This window comes from Macaca mulatta, chromosome 7 (assembly GCF_049350105.2).
Source record: "Macaca mulatta isolate MMU2019108-1 chromosome 7, T2T-MMU8v2.0, whole genome shotgun sequence".
Lineage (NCBI taxonomy): Eukaryota > Metazoa > Chordata > Mammalia > Primates > Cercopithecidae > Macaca > Macaca mulatta.
Genome location: NC_133412.1, coordinates 110,665,270 through 110,689,811, shown reverse-complemented (window position 1 = coordinate 110,689,811; position 24,542 = coordinate 110,665,270). Strand labels below are relative to the sequence as shown.

Here is a 24,542-nt window from a genome sequence, read left to right as displayed (position 1 = left end):
ATAATGATTTGATACTAAGAAAACCAGACTTTTTGTTCTAATTAAAAAACAAGGATCTAGAACTAGATGTACCATATGACCCAGCCATCCCATTACTGGGTATATACCCAAAGGATTATAAATTATGCTGCTATAAAGACACATGCACACGTATGTTTATTGCAGCACTATTCACAATAGCAAAGACTTGGAATCAACCCAAATGTCCATCAGTGACAGATTGGATTAAGAAAATGTGGCACATATACACCATGGAATACTATGCAGCCATCAAAAAGGATGAGTTTGTGTCCTTTGTAGGGACATGGATGCAGCTGGAAACCATCATTCTTAGCAAACTATCACAAGAACAGAAAACCAAACACCGCATGTTCTCACTCATAGGTGGGAACTGAACAATGAGATCACTTGGACTCAGGAAGGGGAACATCACACACAGGGGCCTATCATGGGGAGGGGGGAGGGGGGAGGGATTGCATTGGGAGTTATACCTGATGTAAATGACGAGTTGATGGGTGCAGCACACCAACATGGCACAAGTATACATATGTAACAAACACGCACGTTATGCACATGTACCCTACAACTTAAAGTATAATAATAATAAATAAATTTAAAAAAAAAAGTTTCTATTTCTGAGTAGCACAAATACACTGGAAATTACCTACATAGACTTTTTCGTCAAAGAAAATGATTTTTTTTGGTTGATTAAAAACTAGTCAATTAAATCGAAAAGAGAGTCGAAAGTTCAGAAGTCCATTCTGCAGTGTTCTTAGACTACTCTATGAGCGGGAGGTCACATTCATGTGGATCAGTGAGAGTTTTGCTTGACAAAAGATGATAGAATCAGACCATTAATTGGTTTTCTTCTTTTATTTTCTTTACTGAAAGCATAAAACCTCAACCAAAAATCTTGCTTGATGTTATACACACAGAAATCTTCCTTATAAGTAAATATCATGCCTAGCAGTTTTCATATACACAATCTTTCTCTCTCAAAGACTGGTAAGCGGCACAGTCTAGTCTGCTTCACAGTTTGCCTCATTTATATGGATCCATGCATGAGGGTCCTCTGCAAATAAACACAGCACAGAGCTAGACACGAAAGGAATGAGGGTATTCTTAGTGTCATATACGCTGGGTTAGAAGATTTGGAAGTTTCAGTAAGGAATGGACAAATCAACTGCATATAATGCTGAAAACTAGCTGAAGTTTATTGGATGATTTTGTATCTATCAAGAATTCTGTTAACAAAAAACAGGAAAATAAAACAAAATCATTCAGTACATCAAAAAACTTTGCTCTAAGAAACACAGTAATGGTCTTAGAGTAAAAAGGCAAACCTTGTCTAAGTTCATTACTACAAACTTTTCTAAAATGCAAACTATACATAAACGTTGTATATCCACTAAAACAGTCTAGTGGTACAAATACCCGAACTAGAAGAGTCATTAGAAAATTCACTGTATTCTCAGATTAGTCTGCAATACTTGAACCTTCCCTAGTGGTTAAAAACTAGTGCTAACTTACACACTCTGAATATTATGACTCATAGGACTACATGAATCTTTTAAGGCAATATTTAATTAACTTGAGTTGTGGATGAGGGGAAAGAAAAATGTATGAATTACAGAATTACACTATGAAATTTTAAGTTTATTGTTAAAATCTGATAGTAACTTGAAATAACCATTAAACAGCTCCCAGCAGAAATCATTATAAGACATTAGTAGCATTTCTTTGCATATATTGTTAAAAGCCAGAAAATATTACTTGCAAACTGGCTGAATGTATCCCTTCTCCATAATATAACTTATACTACTAACTAGTGAAAAAACCTTCTTCACAATATAAAAGCTCTATTTTGTCTAGTTATTATTATTGTTACTATAAATTCAGAATCAGTGGAATCCCAAATTATTGAGATGAATCTGTGTTGTGCTTCTTCTGGCTTCTCCTTTACAGACAGGCTCATCTTACTTTTGTTTCCTTTTTCTACATTAGGACATCTTTCCATTTAGAACTCTTATATCTTGTTAAGGTAAGAGATTAGGAGGAAATACTTAAATATCATGTTTTGCAATGTCTTCATTATATTTCAACAATTACCAGATCAACTACATTCTCAATTTATCCAGGTCGAATGATTTATGAAAATCTGCTCTCAGAAATGAGAAAAATGTCACTTACTTAGTTTTGTGAAAGCTTACTGACTTCTGTAACACAATGAAGCACCTATTCCTTCCTGTAAGGAATGGAATACACCTGCCAAACATGGGCTGTGCCAACAGGAAGGTAGACGTGTGTGTCTGTTGAAGCACCTTGCAGGATTTGCCTGCAGGCTATTCTTACTATCCAAATCAATAATGTCCTTAAAAAATTATGTAGCTCACTAAAATAGGCTCCAGATGCTTTAAATATTACTCTATGATATCTTCCCAACAGCTTCATGAAACACGAAAAGGGCTAGAGCTAGGATTAGGATTTCTCCATTTTAAATATTAAGAAACTGAAGAACAGACAAGTAAACCCTTATACAAGATTGTGAGGTAAAACAGTGATAAACCTGGGCCTGGTTTCCTTGTTTTTAGTTCAGAGCTATTTCCATTAGGGTTTGAGTTACTATAGACCTACAGATTTCACATTACAGGTTAATGAACTGTTTGTCTTAGTAGCATCGTTAAAAAATTTTCCTCAAGTTATTCAGTTTATCTGAGGACATATTTGCTGGTGTATTTCATCTGGTATTCTAGTAACAACATGTTATAAGAAATTAAATTACAACCACAGAACATACATTCTTCTCATCTATACAAAAAACATATTCTAAGATCAACCACACGCTTGGTCATAAAACAAGTCCTCATAAATTAAAAAAATAAAATCATACCAAGCACACTCTCAGACTATAGTGCATTAAAAATATAAATCAATAACAAGAAGATCACTCAAAACTACACAAATACATGGAAATTAAACAGTTTCCTCCTGAATAACTCCTGGGTGAATATCAAAATTGAGGCAGAATCAGAACATTCTTTGAAATGAATAAAAACAGGTATACAAATTACTAAAGTCTCTGGGATGCAGCTAAAGCAGTGTTGAGAGGAAAGTTTATAGTGCTAAATGTCTTCATCAAGTAGTTGTGAAAATCTCAAATTAACAATCTAACTGCATCTAAAGGAACTAGAAAGAAAAGAATAAATCAATCCCAAAGTTAGTAGAAGAAAATAAATAACTAAAATTAGATAAGAACTAAATGAAGTTGAGATGCAAAAACCCATACAAAAGATCAATGAAACCAATTTTTCAGAAAAATAAAGAAGACTGATAGACTGCTAGCTAGATTAATAAAAGAAAAAAAGAGAGATGATTGAAATAAGTACACTCAGAAATGACGAAGATGACATTACAACTAATCCCACAGAAATATAAAAAATCATCAAAGAATACTATGAACAACTCTATGCACACAAATTAGAAAATCTATAGGAATAGACAAATCAGATGAATCAGTAATAAAAGATCTACTAACAACAACAACAACAACAAAAGCACTGGACTGGATGGACGCATAGCTGAATTCTACGAGACATACACAGAAGAACCGGTACCAGTCCTACTGGAAACTATTCCAAACAATTGAGGAAGAGGAGCTCTTCCTTAACTTATTCTATGAAGCCAGCAATAGCCTGATATGAAAATTTGGTAGAGACACATGAAAAAAGAAAACTGCAGGCCAATATCCCTGATGAACTAAGACATAAAAAATCCTCTACAAACTATTAACAATCTGAATCCAGTAGCACATTAAAAAGTCAATACACCATGACCAAGTAAGCTTTGTTCTGGGATGCAAGGCTGGTTCAACATATGCAAATCAATAAATGTGACTTGCCACATAAACAAGCCACAATGACTTTTGCACCAACCTATAGGAATTACCATCAGATTACAAAACCAAAGTATATAGGGGGGCAATTTGATAAGAGCCATATAGCTAATGGGTTTTGAAACTGAGACATGATGCTAGGTCCAACTACCGTGTTCCTGATTGATCCAATTTGCCACAATGCTTCCAAAAGTATAGAGACTTTTAAGGCTTATTCCTGAATTTTTGTGGCTTGAATTACTCTTATTGACTAGGTAATTTATTGCAAAGGGACAGGAAGGAGTAAAAGCAGAACAAATTCCTCATCATTAATTGAATTGTACCAAAGTAAATATCTCACTGTAGATTCCCTTTTTGAAAATAATTTTTGTATTTGTCAATGTGAGAATAGGAAAATTCTTATTGGTTACTTTCTTTCCAGAAAAAAGCATTCCTATTACTTAGGCAATGAAGTTGGCTTTTTGTTTATTTTTCCTTTCCAAGAGGAAAAAACCAGGGAAATCCAAGAGAGGCAAATAACAATTATCCTTCCAGCAGAGGAGACAAAGTCACTAAAAATGCTGCACCTAGGGTTTGCCATTAGTATTCAAGATCTTGCCCCCTTTCAATCAGAAGGATGAGAAGACTTTAAATATGATTTTTGTTTCTTTTATCACTATGGTTGTTGTTTTGTTGGTATTTTTAATGTTGATGTATTTTATCATCTTTTCTTTACATTTTGCTCCCTTGATGACACTTAAATGCTCATGACTTCCAAATTTAGACCCGTTTCTCAAAATTCTCTTCTGCATTTTAGACTCACTTATCCAACTGCCTTCAAGGTATCTCCTCTTGCTTATACTGTCGGCATATGATACTCAGTATATTTAAAACAAAAGTATTTTAATTCTTATGCATGTTTCAGTATTTCTTGTCTTGATTAATGTTGCCATCCATTCACTCACTCGATCTTTCAGCTAAAATATTTAAGAAAAACTTGGTATGTTATTTATTTTATTCTTTACTTCAATTTGAACCTGTGAAAACTTTGTGATGAAACTGCTGATGTAGACAGTGGAACACAATGAAAGGGTTTTAACTCATCTAGTAACATAATTTGCATTTTAGAAAGTTCATATTGCCAATACTGCAGAGATGGGATGAAGGCGGGTTGACCTGTAAGTCAGAAGACCACATAGCCTTTTATTTAAAAAATACCTTAGTGAGCATAATGGTATGAATGTACTTACTGCCATTAAACTATACACTTAAAAGTGGTTAAGTTGATAAATTTATGCTATGACATTTTACCACAATTTAAAAATATGTCAGGCCAGGCAAGGTGGCTCACACCTGTAATCCCATCACTTTGGGAGGCCGAGGTGGGCGGATCACTTGAGGTCAGGAGTTCGAGACCAGCCTAGCCAACATGGTGAGACCCTGTCTCTACTAAAAATTTAAAAATTAGCCAGGTGTGGTGGCACATGCTTGTAATCCCAGCTACTCGGGAGGCTGAGGCACAAGAATTGCTTGAACCTGGGAGGCAGAGGTTTCAGTGAACTGAGATCGCACCATTGCTCTTCTGCCTAGGCAACAGGGCAAGACTCTGTCTAAAAAAAATAATAAATAAAAATAAAGGCCTGAATTAGAGCTGTAGCAATGCAGATGGAAAGAAGGAGATGCATTTGAAGGATATTTAGGATATGGGATCCAAAGGACTTCATGACCTCTGAGGATAGAATGAGCTGAGGTGGGTTGGGCAAGATTGGCTGACTCCTAGGATTCTGGTTTTGGTGACTAGATAGATAGTGATGCCCTAATCAAGATAATGGAGAGGAAGAACAGTAGATTTTTGCTGGGGAGTATGTGTGTGGGTATGTGTGTGTGGGGAATATGTGTGTAAGTTAAGTCTTACACGTTTGTGGTGTCAGTAGGACATAAAAGTGGGGATCTTAAGCAGGCACTTGGATATAAGAGTCTGTGTTAAAGAGAGAATATTAGGTCTATTTCAGTTCAATCAACAAGTATTTGTTGGGTAATTCCTATATGCCAGGCATTGTGCTGGGCTTTGATTATTTAAAGAACTGCTTCTTACTCATAAGAAGCAGTAAGGTGGGAAACTAGATCTTTATATGGATAACTCCAGTAAGTTATTAGTAAATGTTATAATATAAACACAGGTATTAACAGAACCTACCTTGGGTATGGAAGGAGAGGAAAGGTCTATAAAGGCTTCCTGATGATGCCTAAGTGTTGAAGGATGAGAGTTACCTCAAGAAAGGTAAGAATGGAGACAGCGCATGGATGTGCATTCCAGGCAGAGGAAATAACACACAGGTATAAAAAGCTTGATGCATTTCAAGTACTGCCAGTAGTATGGTTTCTCAGAACAACAAAATAAGAGGTGAAAGATAGCAGGAAATGGGGCTAGACAGGCATGCCATACATACTACATTTTACTTTCAGTTGCAACTGAAGCCAGCGGAGTGGATGGAAATGTTTGGAGAGAGAAGAAATAAAAAAGAAGAAAGGGAGGAAGAGGATAGAACCAAAATGACAAAAAATATATAAAGAAAATAAATTTTAAAAATAATTTGAGCAAGAATGGTCAAAGAAGTAAAAGATGGACCAAGAATATGACAGTCACAGAATCCAGAGAAGAGAACTCCAAGAAGGGAGTGATCATCAGAGTTAAGTAGGTGCTTAAGCAAGATCAAAGTGAAGTGTCCATTTGATTTGCCAGGAAATGATAACCTTTTTTGAGTGCAATTGTAATGGTATGATAAAAGTGAGATAAAGCATGAATGGAATGTGAAAAAGTGAAAACTAAGTATAGGCTGCTTTACAAGATCTTCGTTAGAATGTAAAGAAAAGAGAATTGTAGTTACAAGGGGATGTTTGGCTGAAGGAGTCTTGTAAGAAATGGAAAACATGTGAATGTGTTGATAGACTATGGAAAAGGAGAATACAGAAACATGCTAAGATATAAGGGAGGAAGGTCATGCTTTTTAAAATGGGCCTCTGAGGAATGGATCATAAGCATAACTTGTAGGATTATCCTTGAAACTATGACTGGTTAACTTTTCCTTGAAGACTAAAAGAAAAGAGGTGGAAAGAATATATCTGTGGATAATCTTGTAGTTGTAGAGGAAGGAAATGACAGAACTCATGCCTGCTAGATTCAATTTTCCTCATGGAATAGAAAGGTAAGATTTCTGCTGAAAGCACAGAGTGAGGAAAAAGGCTGAAAGACAATAGTGAGGGTTTAATAGGACAAGAAAGGGAGGTGACCAGGGATATGAAAAAGGATTTTTAAGTGGTATTCATCTAGCTAAAGCTAGACACTACAGCTTTGTAGAAGACATAAACCATCATAGTGGTATACTTTCCCCCTCATCAACTCTATACTTTGGGGGTACATTTGGGGAAAGCAAGTTATAGAAGTAACTCAGAGTTTATGACTTACAGGACAGGAGCATGAAAAAGACCAGGACATAAGGAAACTGAGTGTCTTAGGGAGAAAGTGATTAAATCTAGACTCCAGACTGAGGAGAGAAGAAAGCAAGTCAACAAAGGGCTGTTACTCTACGGGGAGAATGGAGAGAGCAAGGGACTGGATATCTTGATTTGTGTTGAGGCTAAAAAGCAAGAAAAGTTGGAATAAGACTGTGATTCCTGTCAGAGAGGCAACTTTGACCTTAGGATTTCAGATGTAGAAAAGTTCTGAGTGACAACAAGATCCAGAGTGAGTAGCTGAAGTGAAAAGGTAAAGGTCATTAACATTCAGGAGGCAAATGAATAATGCAGGTTATTGACACAGATATTGAAGTTTGTTAGCATGAATGCAGAAGCTGGAGTAGAGAGGAAGACACTGAATGAGATGCTTGAAACTCACGTTAAATAAATGGCATTGATCAGGAGATCAGAAGCAATTACCGAACAAGAGGGATAGAGAATGATAGAGATGGATGATGTAAACCTCAAAGAAGGGGTTTTACATGGATGCAGAAGGTATGAAAGTACTAAAAGGGAACCAGAGCTTTCCTTCCTATTATATGGGGTAAAGGAGAAATGCTAGTGTTCAGTGGGCTACTGGGAAAATAGTGTCCTTGGTAAATTCAAGTTTCGGGTAAAATGTGAGGGCGACACATTCAGTGCAGAAGTTGTGGATAGACACAAGTAGAAACAAAGGAAAGAAGGTTCGTGAAGACAGATTAAAAGGAGCTGAGGTGTAAGGACAAAAGGAGAAGGAGGGAAAGATGGGGAGGGGAGGAAGCACAGAAATATATGGAAGAGGACAGGCAATTAATCGGGCTTACCCATTCCACCATGCAGAAACTGTAACTAATGAAATAAACTTCTTGCTCAGTTTTAGCCACAACTGAAAGATACATATACAGACTATAATGCACACAGATACATATAAAAATGAACATATGCAGACATATTTGTGAATAAATACAGATACTACCATATAAATATGAACACACACAAATATGCTCACAAAAGTACATATAAGAAATCAGGGAATATAAAAAAATGAAATTGATAAAAGTATATCTGAAAAAGACTGAAGAAAGAATTCATAAGTGAAAAGGTGAAGGTAGAAGTAGATGGGAAAATGGGTTGAAAAGTCATACAGAAAGTGAAAACAAGAATTGTTAGAAAGTGATAAGAATAGTGTATTAGTCTGTTCTCACGCTGCTATAAAGGGCTGCCCAAGACTGGGTAATTTATAAAGGAAGAAGGTTTAAATGACTCACAGTTCAGCCTGGCTGGGGAGGCCTCAGGAAACTTACAATCATGGGGGAAGGGGAAGTAAACATGTCCTTCTTCACATGGCAACAGCAAGGAGAAGTGTAAAGCAAAAGGGGGAAAAGCCCTCTCTAAAACCACCTGATCTCCTGAGAACTAAGTCACTATCATGAGAACAGGAAGGGGGAAACTACTCCCATGATTCAATTATCTCCACTTGGTCCCTCCCATGAGATGTGGGGATTATGGGAACTACAATTCAAGATAAGATTTGGGTGGGGACACAGTTAAATCACATCAAACGGGGAAGTGAATAATAACTATATAGTCAGATAATTATTCCTTATTTTTATAGAGAGCCTCCTGGGCTCTTCTACCTGTCTGCCTACACCTACCCTTTAAATCATTACCCTACTTGATTTCCTTTATGAGGTGTTGTCAAAATGTTAAGAGAATTGTTATATCTTTACTGTGTTTTACTTTTTTTTTTTGAGTCTAACACTTCCAGTCCTCGAAGGGCTTTGTATAGGTTAATAAATTGCTCACCGTTATTGGTTACTCTCTCTGCTGTCCAGTGTCTTTAAAAACATAGAGTCCTACAGAACAATCCAGTATGGTCATTACAAAGGGAAATGGAACTTATATCTCTCTGAATCTGGGAATTTACTGCTATCTTAATGCTGCCATGTTTCACTATGGGCTTAGACTTAGCGTTGGGGCAAAAGGCTCACACACTAATACCTGGGCCTGCTTTGCCAGCAAAACCAAGGCAAACTTTCTTTTTTGACATTTACAATTAATATTTCCATTTCAGAATAAATCACCCAAAAGTCAGTAGCTTAAAACAACTCTATTTTATTTAATCATATCAATTTGGGCTTGGCTCAGCTATAAGCTTTGCCTGGAATCACTCAAGCAGCTATAGTTCACTGGGGCTGCGTGGCACGTGCTAACAGTTGGTCCTGCCTTCTGGCTAGGACTCCCACTTTATGTGCGATCTCACTCTCAAGTAAGCTGGCTGGGATTTATTTACATGGTGAGCACAAGTCAGCAAGAGGGCAATGCCAGAATCAGTGAGGCCTCCTGAGACCTTGTTCAGAAGTTGTACAGCATTCCTTGGTTTCTTTTGTTGGTTAAAGTGAATCGCAGCCAGCCCAGATTCAAAGGGTGGATGGAGCAGGAGCAGCTGAAAAAAATTTGTGGCCATTTCTCATTCTACTACAGTATTGATCCTAAATTTAAGATTTTTACATTTATCCCTGTCAGATTTCATCTTAGTAAATATAGCTCATTTTCCCCAGCAATTCATATCTTTTGGCATCCTGAATTTGCTATCACTTTTTTTTTTGTTCTTTTGAGAAGTCTACTCTTTATGTTTTTAACTTAGGTCTTCAGAAAAATGTTGACTAGGAAAGAACCAAAGATAAAGTACAGAGAAAAGCTCTTAGAGGCAATTTTACAGATTATAATATGTATTCTTTTTCAATTAGCTATAAATTCTCAGAACTGTGCAATCATTTCTTGATCTTTTCCAGAAAGTTATTTTGAGACAGTTTGTGAAATGACTTCTGAAATCAAGACATATTAAAGTTCATTATTCTTCCTTACCTACTAGCTATAGAGGTTAATTCCTGAAATATAGCTAGACCTGCAAGGCTCATTATATGGCAACTAGGACTGTTTTCACTGTCAGAGCATACTAAGTCCTTAGTGAGTAGATCACTGAGTTATTAGGTCAGTCTGCAACTAAAGAATCTGGACCAGCTATAGTGTATCATCCAGAAGCATTTGTACCTATTTCAATTAGAGTGTTAAAGGGCTTAATTAGGGCTTTTACAGATACCCAAAAAAGCCTAATACCTAATTTCTTGATCTGTGACATGGAAGCAGAAGTTTCTAGACTGTGATGATACTTGGCAAATATGGTGTGTTTGCAGACCATTTCTTGTTGAAGTTGATACTATGCCTTGTATGGCTCACAGCATAGAGCATTTACTTTATTTTTAAATTTAATTTTAATGAGTGATCTTTCAACATTCAATATATAGTCACCGGAAAGCTTTACTGAAGAGTTCATGAGTCACTTTTATCAAACCCAAACCGTGAATTCCAAAATACTACCAACCTAACAATGCTGTGTTTGGTATCATGCATTTTGCCTTATTAAAAAATATCTTTTTTTATTGAACAGGTTCACTATTAAATGGATAGAAACTTACAAATTGATCTTGTTTTACACAATTTTGAGACTAAAACACTTGTTTGTAATCTTATTAATAGAAAACTCAAATGTAATAATGGGTTGTGATTGATTTGGCTGTGGGCATAATTTATTTACCTAGAATTGGACACTACAACAATAATAAAGTGAGATTTCAGCTGTAATTATGGTAGAGAAAATGCAAAAAAAAAAAAAAAATGACACCAGCAGGGATGTAGAAAGCCAAAGTAACTATCAACTATGACTTATATCATACATATAAGTGTTTTCCGTGACAAAGGATAGTGTTAAAAATCTTAGCCTAGCTAAGGTGTCATTGAAAGTTTACATGGATATAATAATTAGAATCAAGCATTCTTCTCTCTGTTAATCTTCATATCATGATCTTTGAGATTAAGTAGAAACCAAAGAATGCATTTTAAAAGGCCCTCTTACTACCTACTTGATCCAATGTGTTCAGGTATCTCCAATATCTTGTGATAGTCATGAGATTTGAGAATTTTCATCAGTACTAAAATGTTGCTAAATTTAGAGCTTTATGTAAGTTTAAGCAGAGTAGACACCTAGGTTTTGTTTAAACACATTTCAGTAAAAAAAGCCAACTTTCGGCAAAAGCATTGATTGTATTATCAGTCTAGTTTTTGACCTAAAAATGATGACTCCCAATTCAATACTTATGTACACATTGTTTCCACTACCAACCCTCACTATCCCAAACACAGGGGATACTCAGGAAATGAAGCTTAGAAAATTCTTTTTTTATTTTTTATTATGATTATACTTTAAGTTCTAGGGTACATGTGCACAACGTGCAGGTTTGTTACATATGTATACATGTGCCATGTTGGTGTGCTGCACCCATTAACTTGTCATTTACATTAGGTGTATCTCCTAATGCTATCCATCCCCATACCCCCTCCCCACAATAGGACCTAGTGTGTGATGCTCCCCTTCCTGTGTCCAAGTAATCTCATTGTTCAATTCCTATCTATGAGTGAGAACATGCAGTATTTGGTTTTCTGTTCTTGCGACAGCGTGCTGAGAATGATGGTTTCCAGCTGCATCCATGTCCCTACAAAGGACACAAACTCATCCTTTTTTATGGCTGCATAGTATTCCATGGTGTGTATGTGCCACATTTTCTTAATCCAGTCTGTCACTGATGGACATTTGGGTTGACTCCAAGTCTTTGCTATTGTGAATAGTGCCGCAATAAACATACGTGTGCATGTATCTTTATAGTAGCATGACTTATAATCCTTTGGGTATATACCCAGTAATGAGATGGCTGCGTCGAATGGTATTTCTAGTTCTAGATCCTTGAGGAATAGCCACACTTTTCCACAATGGTTGAACTAGTTTACAGTCCCACCAACAGTGTAAAAGTGTTCCTATTTCTCCACATCCTCTCCAGCACCTGTTGTTTCCTGACTTTTTAATGATTGCCATTCTAACTGGTGTGACATGGTATCTCATTGTGGTTTTGATTTGCATTTCTCTGATGGCCAGTGATGATGAGCATTTTTTCATGTGTCTGTTGGCTGTATGAATGTCTTCTTTTGAGAAATGTCTGTTCATATCCTTTGCCCACTTTTTGATGGGGTTGTTTGTTTTTTTCTTGTAAATTTGTTTGAGTTCTTTGTAGGTTCTGGATATTAGCCCTTTGTCAGATGAGTAGATTGCAAAAATTTTCCCCCATTCTGTTGGTTGCCTGTTCCCTCTGATGGTAGTTTCTTTTGCTGTGCAGAAGCTCTTTAGTTTAATTAGATCCCATTTGTCAATTTTGGCTTTTGTTGCTGTTGCTTTTGGTGTTTTGGACATGAAGTCCTTGCCCATGCCTATATCCTGAATGGTATTACCTAGGTTTTCTTCTAGGGTTTTTATGGTATTAGGTCTAACATTTCAGTCTCTAATCCATCTTGAATTAATTTTCGTATAAGGAGTAAGGAAAGGATCCAGTTTCAGCTTTCTACTTATGGCTAGCCAATTTTCCCAGCACCATTTATTAAATAGGGAATCCTGTCCCCATTTCTTGTTTTTCTCAGGTTTGTCAAAGATCAGATGGCTGTAGATGTGTGGTATTATTTCTGAGGACTCTGTTCTGTTCCATTGGTCTATATCTCTGTTTTGGTACCAGTACCATACTGTTTTGGTTACTGTAGCCTTGTAGTATAGTTTGAAGTCAGATAGCATGATGCCTCCAATTTTGTTCTTTTGGCTTAGGATTGTCTTGGCAATGCGGAGGGGGTCTTTTTTGGTTCCCTATGAACTTTAAAGCAGTTTTTACCAATTCTGTGAAGAAACTCATTGGTAGCTTGATGGGGATGGCATTGAATCTATAAATTACCTTGGGCAGTATGGCCATTTTCACAATATTGATTCTTCCTATCCATGAGCATGGTATGTTCTTCCATTTGTTTGTGTCCTCTTTTATTTCACTGAGCAGTGGTTTGTAGTTCTCCTTGAAGAGGTCCTTTACATCCCTTGTAAGTTGGATTCCTAGGTATTTTATTCTCTTTGAAGCAATTGGGAATGGGAGTTCATTCATGATTTGGCTCTCTGTTTGTCTGTTACTGGTGTATAAGAATGCTTGTGATTTTTGCACATTGATTTTGTATACTGAGACTTTGCTGAAGTTGCTTATCAGCTTAAGGAGGTTTTGGGCTGAGACGATGGGGTTTTCTAAATATACAATCATGTCATCTGCAAACAGGGACAATTTGACTTCTTCTTTTCCTAAGTGAATACCCTTTATTTCTTTCTCTTGCCTGATTGCCCTAGCCAGAACTTCCAACACTATGTTGAACAGGAGTGGTGAGAGAGGGCATCCCTGTCTTGTGCCAGTTTTCAAAGGGAATGCTTCCAATTTTTGTCTATTCAGTATGATATTGGTTATGGATTTGTCATAAATAGCTCTTAATATTTTGAGATACGTTCCATCAATACCGAATTTATTGAGAGTTTTTAGCATGAATGGCTGTTGAATTTTGTCAAAGGCCTTTTCTCCATCTATTGAGATAATCATGTGGTTTTTGTCTTTGGTTCTGTTTATATGCTGGATTACGTTTATTGATTTGCATATGTTGAACCAGCCTTGCATCCCAGGGATGAAGCCCACTTGATCATGGTGGATAAGCTTTTTGATGTGCTGTTGGATTCGGTTTGCCAGTATTTTATTGAGGATTTTTGCATTGATGTTCATCAGGGATATTGGTCTAAAATTCTCTTTTTTTGTTGTATCTCTGCCAGGCTTTGGTATCAGGATGATGTTGGCCTCATAAAATGAGTTAGGGAGGATTCCTTCTTTTTCTATTGATTGGAATAGATTCAGAAGGAATGGTACCAGCTCCTCCTTGTATCTCTGGTATAATTCAGCTGTGAATCCATCTGGTTTCTGGACTTTTTCTGGTTGGTAGGCTATTAATTATTGCCTCAATTTCAAAGCCTGCTATTGGTCTATTCAGGGATTCAATTTCTTCCTGGTTTAGTCTTGGGAGAGTGTAAGTGTCCAGGAAATTATCCATTTCTTCTAGGTTTTCTAGTTTATTTGCATAGAGGTGTTTATAGTATTCTCTGATGGTAGTTTCTATATCTGTGGGGTCAGTGGTGATATCCCCTTTATCATTTTTTATTGAGTCCATTTGATTCTTCTCTCTTTTCTTCTTTGTTAGTCTTGCTAGTGGGCTATCTATTTTGTTGTTCTTCTCAAAAAACCAGCTCCTGGATTCATTGACTTTTGGAGGGTTTTTTGTGTCTCTATCTCCTTCAGTTCTGCTCTGATCTTAGTTATTTCTTGCCTTCTGCTAGCTTTTGAATGTGTTTGCTCTTGCTTCTCTAGTTCTTTTAATTGTGATGTTAAGGTGTCAATTTTAGACCTTTCCTGCTTTCTCTTGTGGGCATTTAGTGCTATAAATTTCCCTCTACACACTGCTTTAAATGTGTCCCAGAGATTCTGGTATGTTGTATCTTTGTTCTCATTGGTTTCAAAGAACATCTTTATTTCTGCCTTCATTTCGTTATGTACCCAGTAGTCATTCAGGAGCAGGTTGTTCAGTTTCCATGTAGTTCAGAGGTTTTGATTGAGTTTCTTAGTCCTGAGTTCTAGTTTGATTGCACTGTGGTCTGAGAGATAGTTTGTTATAATTTCTATTCTTTTACATTTGCTGATAAGTGCTTTGACCAACTATGTGGTCAATTTTGGAATAAGTGCGATGTGGTGCTGAGAAGAATGTATATTCTGTTGCTTTGGGGTGCAGAGTTCTGTAGATATCTATTAGGTCCGCTTGGTGCAGAGTTGAGTTCAATTCCTGGATATCCTTTTTAACACTCTGTCTCGTTGATCTGTCTAATGTTGACAGTGGGGTGTTAAAGTCTCCCATGATTATTGTATGGGAGTCTAAGTCTCTTTGTAAGTCTCTAAGGACTTGCTTTATGAATGTGGGTGCTCCTGTATTGGGTGCATATATATTTAGGATAGTTAGCTCTTCCTGATGAATTGATCCCTTTATCATTATGTAATGGCCTTCTTTGTCTCTTTTGATCTGTGATGGTTTAAAGTCTGTTTTATCAGAGACTAGGATTGCAACCCTTTCCTTTTTTTGTTCTCCATTTGCTTGGTAGATCTTCCTCCATCCCTTTATTTTGAGCCTATGTGTGTCTCTGCATGTGAGATGGGTCTCCTGAATACAGTAACCTGATGGGTCTTGACTATACAATTTGCCAGTCTGTGTCTTTTAGTTGGACCATTTAGTCCATTTACATTTAAGGTTAATATTGTTATGTGTGAACTTGATCCTGTCATTACGATATTAGCTGGTTATTTTGCTCATTAGTTGATGCAGTTTCTTCCTAGCATTGATGGTCTTTACATTTTGGCATGTTTTTGCAATGGCTGGTACCAGTTGTTCATTTCCACATTTAGTGCTTCCTTCAGGATCTCTTGTAGGGCAGGCCTGGTGTTGGCAAAATCTCTAAGCATTTGCTTGTCTGTAAAGGATTTTATTTCTCCTTCACTTATGAAACTCAGTTTGGCTGGATATGAAATTCTAGGTTGAAAATTCTTTTCTTTAAGAATGTTGAATATTGGCCCCCACTCTCTTCTGGCTTGGAGAGTTTCTGCTGAGAGATCTGCTGTCAGTCTGATGGGCTTCCCTTTGTGGGTAACCCGACCTTTCTCTCTGGCTGCCCTTAACATTTTTTCCTTCATTTCAACTTTGGTGAATCTGATAATTATGTGTCTTGGAGTTGCTCTTCTCGAGGAGTATCTTTGTGGCATTCTCTGTATTTCCTGAATTTGAATGTTGGCCTGTCTTACTAGGTTGGGGAAGTTCTCCTGGATGATATCCTGAAAAGTGTTTTCCGACTTGGTTCCATTTTCCCCCTCACTTTCAGGCACACCAATCAGACGTAGATTTGGTCTTCTCACATAATCCCATATTTCTTGGAGGCTTTGTTCATTTCTTTTTCCTTTTTTTCCTCTAGACTTTTCTTCTCGCTTCATTTCATTCATTTGATCTTAAATCACTGATACTCTTTCTTCCAGTTTATCGAGTCGGTTACTGAAGCTTGTGCATTTGTCACGTAGTTCTTGTGTCATGGTTTTCATCTCTATCAGTTCTTTTAAGGTCTTCTCTGCATTGATTATTCTAGTTATCCATTCATCCATTCTTTTTTCAACGTTTTCAGTTTCTTTGCGCTGGGTACGTAGTTCCTCCTTTAGCTCTGAGACGTTTGATTGACTGAAGCCTTTTTCTCTCAACTTGTCAAAATCATTCTCCGTCCAGCTTTGATCCGTTGCTGTCAATGAGCTGCGTTCCTTTGGAGGGGGAGATGCACTCTGATTTTTTGAATGTCCAGCTTTTCTGCACTGCTTTTTCCCCATCTTTGTGGTTTTCTCTGCCTTTGGTCTTTGATGATGGTGACGTACTGATGGGGTTTTGGTGTGGGTGTCCTTTCTGTTTGTTAGTTTTCCTTCTAACAGTCAGGATCCTCAGCTGCAGGTGTGTTGGAGTTTGCTTGAGGTCCACTCCAGACCCTGTTTGCCTGGGTATCAGCAGTAGAGGCTGCAGAAGATAGAATATTGCTGAACAGCAAGTGTTGCTGTCTGATTCTTGCTCTGGAATCTTCGTCTCAGGAGTGTACCCAGCCATGTGAGTTGTGAGGTGTTGGTCTGCACCTAATGGGGGATGTCTCCCAGTTAGGCTACTCAGGGGTCAGGGACCCACTTGAGCAGGCAGACTGTCCATTCTCAGATCTCAACCTCCGTGCTGCGAGAACCACTGCTCTCTTCAAAGCTGTCAGACAGGGACTTTTACCCCTGCAGAGGTTTCTGTTGTTTTTGTTTAGCTATGCCCTGTCCCCAGGGGTGGAGCCTACAGAGGCCGGCAGGCATCCATGAGTTGTGGTGGGTTCCACCCAATTTGAGCTTCCTGGGGGCTTTGTTTACCTACTTAAGCCTCAGCTATGGTGGGTGCCCCTCCCCCAGCCTCACTGTCGCCTTGCAGTGAGATCTCAGACTGCTGTGCTAGCAATGAGGGAGGCTCTGTTGGCGTGGGACCCTCTGGGTCAGGTGTGGGATATAATATCCTGGTGTACCGTTTGCTAAGACCCTTGATAAAGTGCAGTATTAGGGTGGGAGTTACCTGATTTTCCAGGTGTTGTGTGTCTCAATTTCCCTTGGCTAGGAAAAGGAATTCCCTTCCCCCTTGCACTTCCCAGGTGAGGCAATGGCTTGCTCTGCTTCAGCTCTTGCTGTTCGGGCTGCACCCATGGACCAGCATCGACTGTCTGACACGCCCCAGTGAGATGAACCTGGTACCTCAGTTGAAAATGCAGAAATCACCTGTCTTCTGTGTCACTCATGCTGGGAGTTGGAGGCTGGAGCTGTTCCTATTTGGCCATCTTTGGCACCCATCCCCTAAAAAAGTCGAAGCTTAGAAAATTCTTATGTTTCTTAAAATGATTTTGGGCCGCATTTTTTTTCTTTTTTACACCTGATATCAAATAGTCAAAGTAACAATCGTTTGGGCTAGTCATGGGACAGAACTGTGAAAGTGGAAAGTTTGTCTTTATTTCTCAAAGAGCAAAGTCTAAAATAATTTGGTAGTAATAATTAAAATGGAATTCTGATACTAATAGAGAATTCTAGAGAGAGAGAGAGAAAAAACTCAAAACAAAAACTTAATGCTTAGCAGAAATTTACCCCAATGATACTTCACTCATTTCCTATCAAGAATCTAAGTATCCTCATATTCTCCCCCTAAAGATGCTTAGCACTTGTCCTGAACTTTATGATGATGTTATGTGATTCACAAAAAGGCATATCTACAATTTATTACAGTACAAAGTTTTAACTGTAACATGGAAATATCTGATGGAGTAATTTCAGGTATCAATTGATAGATATCAAAATAGATGTATTTTGGTATTCACATTTTTCTCTTAAATGACTCCTGGGATGTGACTATCATCTCTGTCTGCATATAAGATTGTCCCTTACATGTCCCTCTTATTGTCAACTGGTATCATTGGCTGGATATACATGCATTTTAAAAAAGGGAGAAAAGCAAGAAAAATTTTGGAGATACAGCCAACAATATTTACCTTTAAAGCCTCATTACTAATCAGGTATGAATTAATTTGTCGATTTCTACTATAACTTCAAAATTAATCAAATCTAATTCAGCCCTTCTCCCCAAACCATTTTGCTATGTAAAAAGTTATCAGCCAGGTATTGTGGTGCATGCCTGTGGTCCGCAATTCTAGGAAGGCTGACGTTGGAGGATCGCTTGAGCCCAGGAGACTGAGGTTAGAGTAAGCTAAGACTGTGCCACTGCACTCCAGACTGGGAAATAGAGCAAGACCCTGTCTCCAAAAGAAAAGAAAGGGAAAATAAAGCAAAGGAAAAAGAAACTGAAAAAAGATAAAGAATTACTGGAATAAAGGAAACAAAGAAATAATGTAGATAATTTAGCTCCTAAGATACATAATTACACAAAGTACTGTCGTTCACTCATTTATGCATATTTGTTAGGTAATTATTTTGTGAATAGCACCTTCTAAATACTTGTTCTATACAGCCTTTTAGGTGTTTCTACTGTAGATATATATCATATGAAGTCTTTTTACAAAATTCTCTGTAAGGATAGATTATAAAAGGAGTTTTCATCCATAGCAAGTTATAATACCTTTTTCAAGTGGCTAAAAGGTTTTAAATACTGTGAACGAGAGAGTGTGTTAGATAGGAAAACAGTGATAAAGTGAGAATAAGCTGTACTCAGATCTCACAATTCCTGGGTCATTTTATTTACCATGCTGCATTAAGTTTGACTTTTAGATTTACATTAACATTAAGAAGTTACTTCATGCCTTGAAATTCAGCAAGAAACTTGGATTTACTGTTGAGATTAAATAGAACACAGAAAAAACTTGGTATGTGTATATTCAACTGTGCTTAGATTAGATATATGACATTCCCTTTTCAATGTCATTAATATTAAAAGTAGACAAGGTACCAAAATATTACCTATATTTTAAACATTGACTACTATCTTTTAGGTAACCTTGAAAAATGAAGCTCGCCAATCAATCATATCATCAGTTAATATCTACTTAGGTGAATAATAAACATAAAAGTTAGATATGAAAATTAAAATATGTGAAACTTTGTTTTCTTTACTTTTGTTTCACCTCCTTTAAAAATGAGAACACAGAAAATAAAGCAATATTTCCTTCTTTATAGTATCACTAAAATAATTTTATTTCAACTTTTGGATTTTAAAATACTACGTTTGGTATAATTTTACTCAAGGCTTAATTAAGGTTTTGTAAGTTAGATGTCTAGATTGTCCCCTGGATTCCAGTTGGCCCATGGCAGCACTAAGTGTATTGGATGATACTATCAGGAAAGTACGTAACAGAAGATAATGGAGTTATTTTGCTTAATTCCCTAAAAACATTAGAAAGTGACTGAGATAATAGAATAAATTAAGATTAAGTTACAATTTTATTGGGCTCTTTCACTTTGTCTATCAGGGGATATTTAAATCATATGTAACATCCCCAAGAAAACTCAATTCCCATAACAAGCCCATGAGGCTCCATAAGGGTAGGGACAATGTATTTACCCCTGTATATTTGGTAACCAGCCCAACAGGCTCTCAAAAATCAATAGAATATTGTTTATGAATAAATATAGCACACATATGTTGGGAATAAGGAGTACATTTACATTTCTTATTTTAAAGTAACGGGCTGAAATTTTGATGCTGACCTCCTAAAGGTAGGTTTCAAGAATAAAAGAAAGTCAATTAATTGATGTGAAGATTTATAGTATATAGTTTGTCAATAATCTTTGCAGAATAACATTGAATGATAGAGCAGTTATCTAAAAAGAACAGATTTCTCTCACTTGGTTTGGTGAGAAATATGTTAGATAAAATTTCACCCTAAGTAATAACTAAGTAAAGGTATTTCAGTTCCTCTTGTTCTTCGTCTTCTTTTTCTTCCTTTGTCTTCTTCTTCGTCGTCTTCTTTTCTTCTTTTTCATCTTCTTCTTTTCTTCTTCACCTTCTTTCTCTTCCTTTTTTTTTTTTTTTTTTTTTTTTTTTTTTTTTTTTTTAGAAGGAGTCTTGCCAGGGTGGAGTGCAGTGGCATTATCTCAGCTCACTGCAACCTCCAACTCCTGGGTTCAAGGGCTTCTCCTGCCTCAGCCTCCCAAGTAGCTGAGATTACAGGGATGTGCCATCATACCCAGCTAATTTTTTGTACTTTTAGTAGAGATGGAGTTTCACCATGTTGGTCAGGCTGGTTTCAGCTCTTCTTTTGATTTCATAATTTGTCAGAAGAAAAAAGAAGAAGCTTACAAATGAATGAAGTTGCCTTGAATGTGGACTGCTTATGCACCTTCTATGGAAGAAGCATCGGAGTCAAAAATAAGCAGGCATGTGACAGAAAGTAGGAAAAAACAAATTCAGTGTCAACCATTTCAATGATCCCATTTAAAATTATTTGATTTCTAAGAATTGTAATGGGGTACATCAGTGGTATTTTTTAAAAAGGATGTAGATGAGTGGGAAAGTCTCTCTTTTTGCCTTATTCTTGTGTTTGTGTTTTACTCTCCTACTCCCCATGTGAGCATATGCTTAAGTTACAACTGAAGGCTCATAGAGTATCTTGATGTATCCTGATTTCTTTCAGCTGGAAATGGAGTTTGTTGGTTACATCATTGTCTTATTTAAAACATCACAGTTTCACTATTTTTAGAGTGTCTTTTGTTAAAAATTGAGTGATAAGTTGTTTCCTTCTTAAATATTGTTTTGAAAACTGCCCAATTATACTGTCCTCACAGTCTTTTTCTTATGGGGAATCAATCCTTGGTTTCAAGATAAGGATAAAATAAATAGAAATCTGAAGTATAATTTCATTCATGGTATTATTGGACTTTCAGGTAGCCACTGCTTCTTTCTGGCAGTTTAAAATTGCATTTTATTGGGCTTAGATATTTTACAGAGTCCTAATCTTTTTACATAAATAAGAGTGATTTACTTTTCTAAAACATCAAATTTAGTTGCTATATAACCACGAATAGGCAGATTGCTCTGAAATTGTTATGATGCATACTCATCATAGACTATACTTTATTTAATTAGTATAACATCACAACACAGAAAATAGAAAATGTTATAAAGCCCATACCACATATGTTTATATTTTCATTTATCACAAAATAGTGTAGAAACATACATACTTCTTTTGTATTTTATAGACAAGGAATTCTTAATGCAGAGAAAGACTGAAGAATTAAGAGGTTACTCAGAACCATCTTACTCTATGAAATAATAAATGAACAAGAAAAAACATATTAATATGTTACTAGCATGATATATATACATAAGCTAATAAGCAAAGATTTACAGCAACTATTCATTAATATTAACTAGATGATTTACTCAAAATAGGTATTTCTACCAAAGTTAGGTAACAAAACACATACCAAAAGAGGTAGATACTGCATATTGCCCAAACCTAAACTAATCTAAGGAAAAATAACAAATTACAATTTTCACATGTCGTGTTTCGTAGAGTTTCTGAAAATCCTTGAAGATTTTACCAGGAGACAGGTTTGAGACTATTCTCTTAGTAAGACTGTAAGACTGACTTTCATTTTTTTTTCCTGATTCCTGATTTTCATATGCCACTTGTAAATGTAATTTTCATTCTTTAATATCCATTCACTTCACAGTTAATACTTTTCAAGCACCATAGATGACTTGAAATTAAATCACATACATCTTTCTTTTATGCGTTAAAGTGTTAGTAGTAAGGATTAATGGGCTTTATTCTCAGTACCTAGATTATTCTTTGGTAGTAAGTTAGTAACATAGGAACAAATTAACTCTTTTGAACTGACAGGACACTAGTAAACTATATCAGGGACTGAGTTACAATGATCTTAAGTGTGAATTACACTTATGTTCAAATTTATTTACTGTGAGTGATCACAGAGATAGACTTTTCATGTGATTTCCTTTAGACTTACAGTATTTATACTGTTAACAATATATATAGATCTATGTATTCTAGAAAATATCCAGAAATTGGCAGCAAATAATTAAGGCCTCATTTATTTATAATGATTATGATTTAGAGAGTTATGGAAGATACTTTGCCAATTTTTTTTGGAATAACAAACATTTACTCAAAAATGGGTAAGTAATACATAGTCACCCTCCATCCCTTAATGCCTCTTCCTCTCCTTTTGAACAGATGGGTAATGTATGGGCATGGAAGGTGGAAAGGACACAAGGACTGGCCCACCACCTTCTCTGTCCCCCAAGATGACAGCTTATAGAGCAGAGGAGGCAAATAGGTCCCCTTCCCTCCTCTCAAGGTACCATATGGTCACCTAAAGCGCCAGCTCTGTAAGGCCAAATGAAAATTATTGTTTCATCTTAATTAGCAGAACAATTCTCATCTGTGTGCTACGAAAATAGTCACAAACCTGTCTCCTGATAAAATCCTCAAGGATTTTCAGAAACTCTACAAAACATGACATGTAAAAATTGTAATTTGTTATTTTTCCTTAGATTAGTTTAGGTTTGGGTGATACGCAGTTATCTGCCTCTTCTGGTATGTGTTTTGTTACCTAACTTTGGTAGAAATACCTATTTGAGTAAATCACTTAGATAATATGAATGAATAGTTGCTGTAAATATTTGCTTATTAGCTTATATATATATACATATCATGCTAGTAATAAATTACTTTTTTTTTCTTGTTCATTTATTATTTCATAGAGTAGGATTGTACTAAGTAACCTCTTAGTTGTACAGTACAGGTAATACAGAGAGAAGGAAGGCTTCAAGGGAATTGAACTTGGTCCTGTAGAATGGGTGGGATATGAAAAAGCAAAGAGGAAAGAAAAGGGGGTAAGGTATAGAAAAAAAGCAGCATAGGTGAAGCACAGGTACAAGGATGAATATAATCTATGAGAGGAACTGAATAGAGGTCAGTCTGGCAGGAACAAAGAGAGGCAAATAAGCAAAGATTTACAATAACTATTCATTGTCCATCCTCATCATGTGCCTTCTTAAACAAAATAATTAGTAAAATTCTTTCTGGTTGGGCACGGTGGCTCATGCCTGTAATCCCAGCACTTTGTGGGGCCAAGGCGGGTGGATCACAAAGTCAGGAGTTTGAGGCCAGCCTGGCCAACATGGTGAAACCCCGTCTCTACTAAAAATAGAAAAATTAGCCGGGCGCGGTGGCGGGCACCTGTAATCTCAGCTACTCGGGGGGCTGAGGCAGGAGAATCACTTGAACCTGGGAGGCGGAGGTTGCAGTGAGCCGGGATCATGCCACTGCACTCTAGCCTGGGTGACAGAGTGAAACTCCATCTTAAAAAAAAAAAAAAATCCTTTCTACATGCAGTCTCCAGCTGCTTATATCTGGACTTTAAAATATTCACACATCAGGCTACTTCTGATAATTCTCAGTCTGAATGACATCACTTCAGAAAGTGATCTGCTGTTTGCCCAGTAGAGGAGTTACATATTATTGCCTTTTGAAGGATGATACCTCAAACTGCAGCCTTGACATCTGGCCTATCTTTGAACGGCTTGAGATACAGCTCTTATGAATAATCTTTATCATTCAGAATAACTTTGGACATTCTGACTTTTAGCACTAAACTCCATGGAAAGAGTTTAATTATTTGGGAAATGGGGTTATACAATCTAAACTGCTGTCATTCCAAAGAAATTCTCATGGGTATTTCTATTATTCCCAGAGAAGAATCCTTACAAGCCCTTCCTTTCTTTTCCTTGTCAGTTTCTAGAAGCCAATTTTGATGAGTTTTATATCTGCCATCTGGCCGTACTTTTTTCAAACTCAACTTAATATTTTTTCTCATAAGTTTATAAGTTAGGGTTACACAAAAAGAAAATGAAATTAGTTCTTAGTATTGAAATGAAGACGTTCTATTAATGGCACTGTGTTTTTCCTATCTCTTATGCAGAGAACCTTAAAATGCTGAATTCTTTACCCTTCACATCTAGTTGGTCATTAAATCACATTTTGTCAATAGTGTTTCTGATACGAATTTCTTCCTCCCATTCTCACTGCTACCAACCTACATCAGCCCATCATTTGTCTATCTTAAAATACTATACTATCATGACTGCTTCTTAGCTGGTA

At 36.6% G+C, this 24,542-nt stretch overlaps 1 protein-coding gene and 1 long non-coding RNA gene across 22 annotated transcripts in view; one reads left to right on the top strand and one right to left on the bottom strand.

Moving 5' to 3' along the window:
• MIPOL1 (mirror-image polydactyly 1) overlaps positions 1–24,542 on the bottom strand; it is a 410,565-nt gene that overhangs the window by 40,853 nt on the left and 345,170 nt on the right. The window lies entirely within an intron of this gene.
• The window catches only part of LOC144330244 (uncharacterized), a 57,573-nt gene that overhangs the window by 18,271 nt on the left and 14,760 nt on the right, over positions 1–24,542 (top strand). The gene's annotated exons all lie outside the window — the stretch shown is intronic.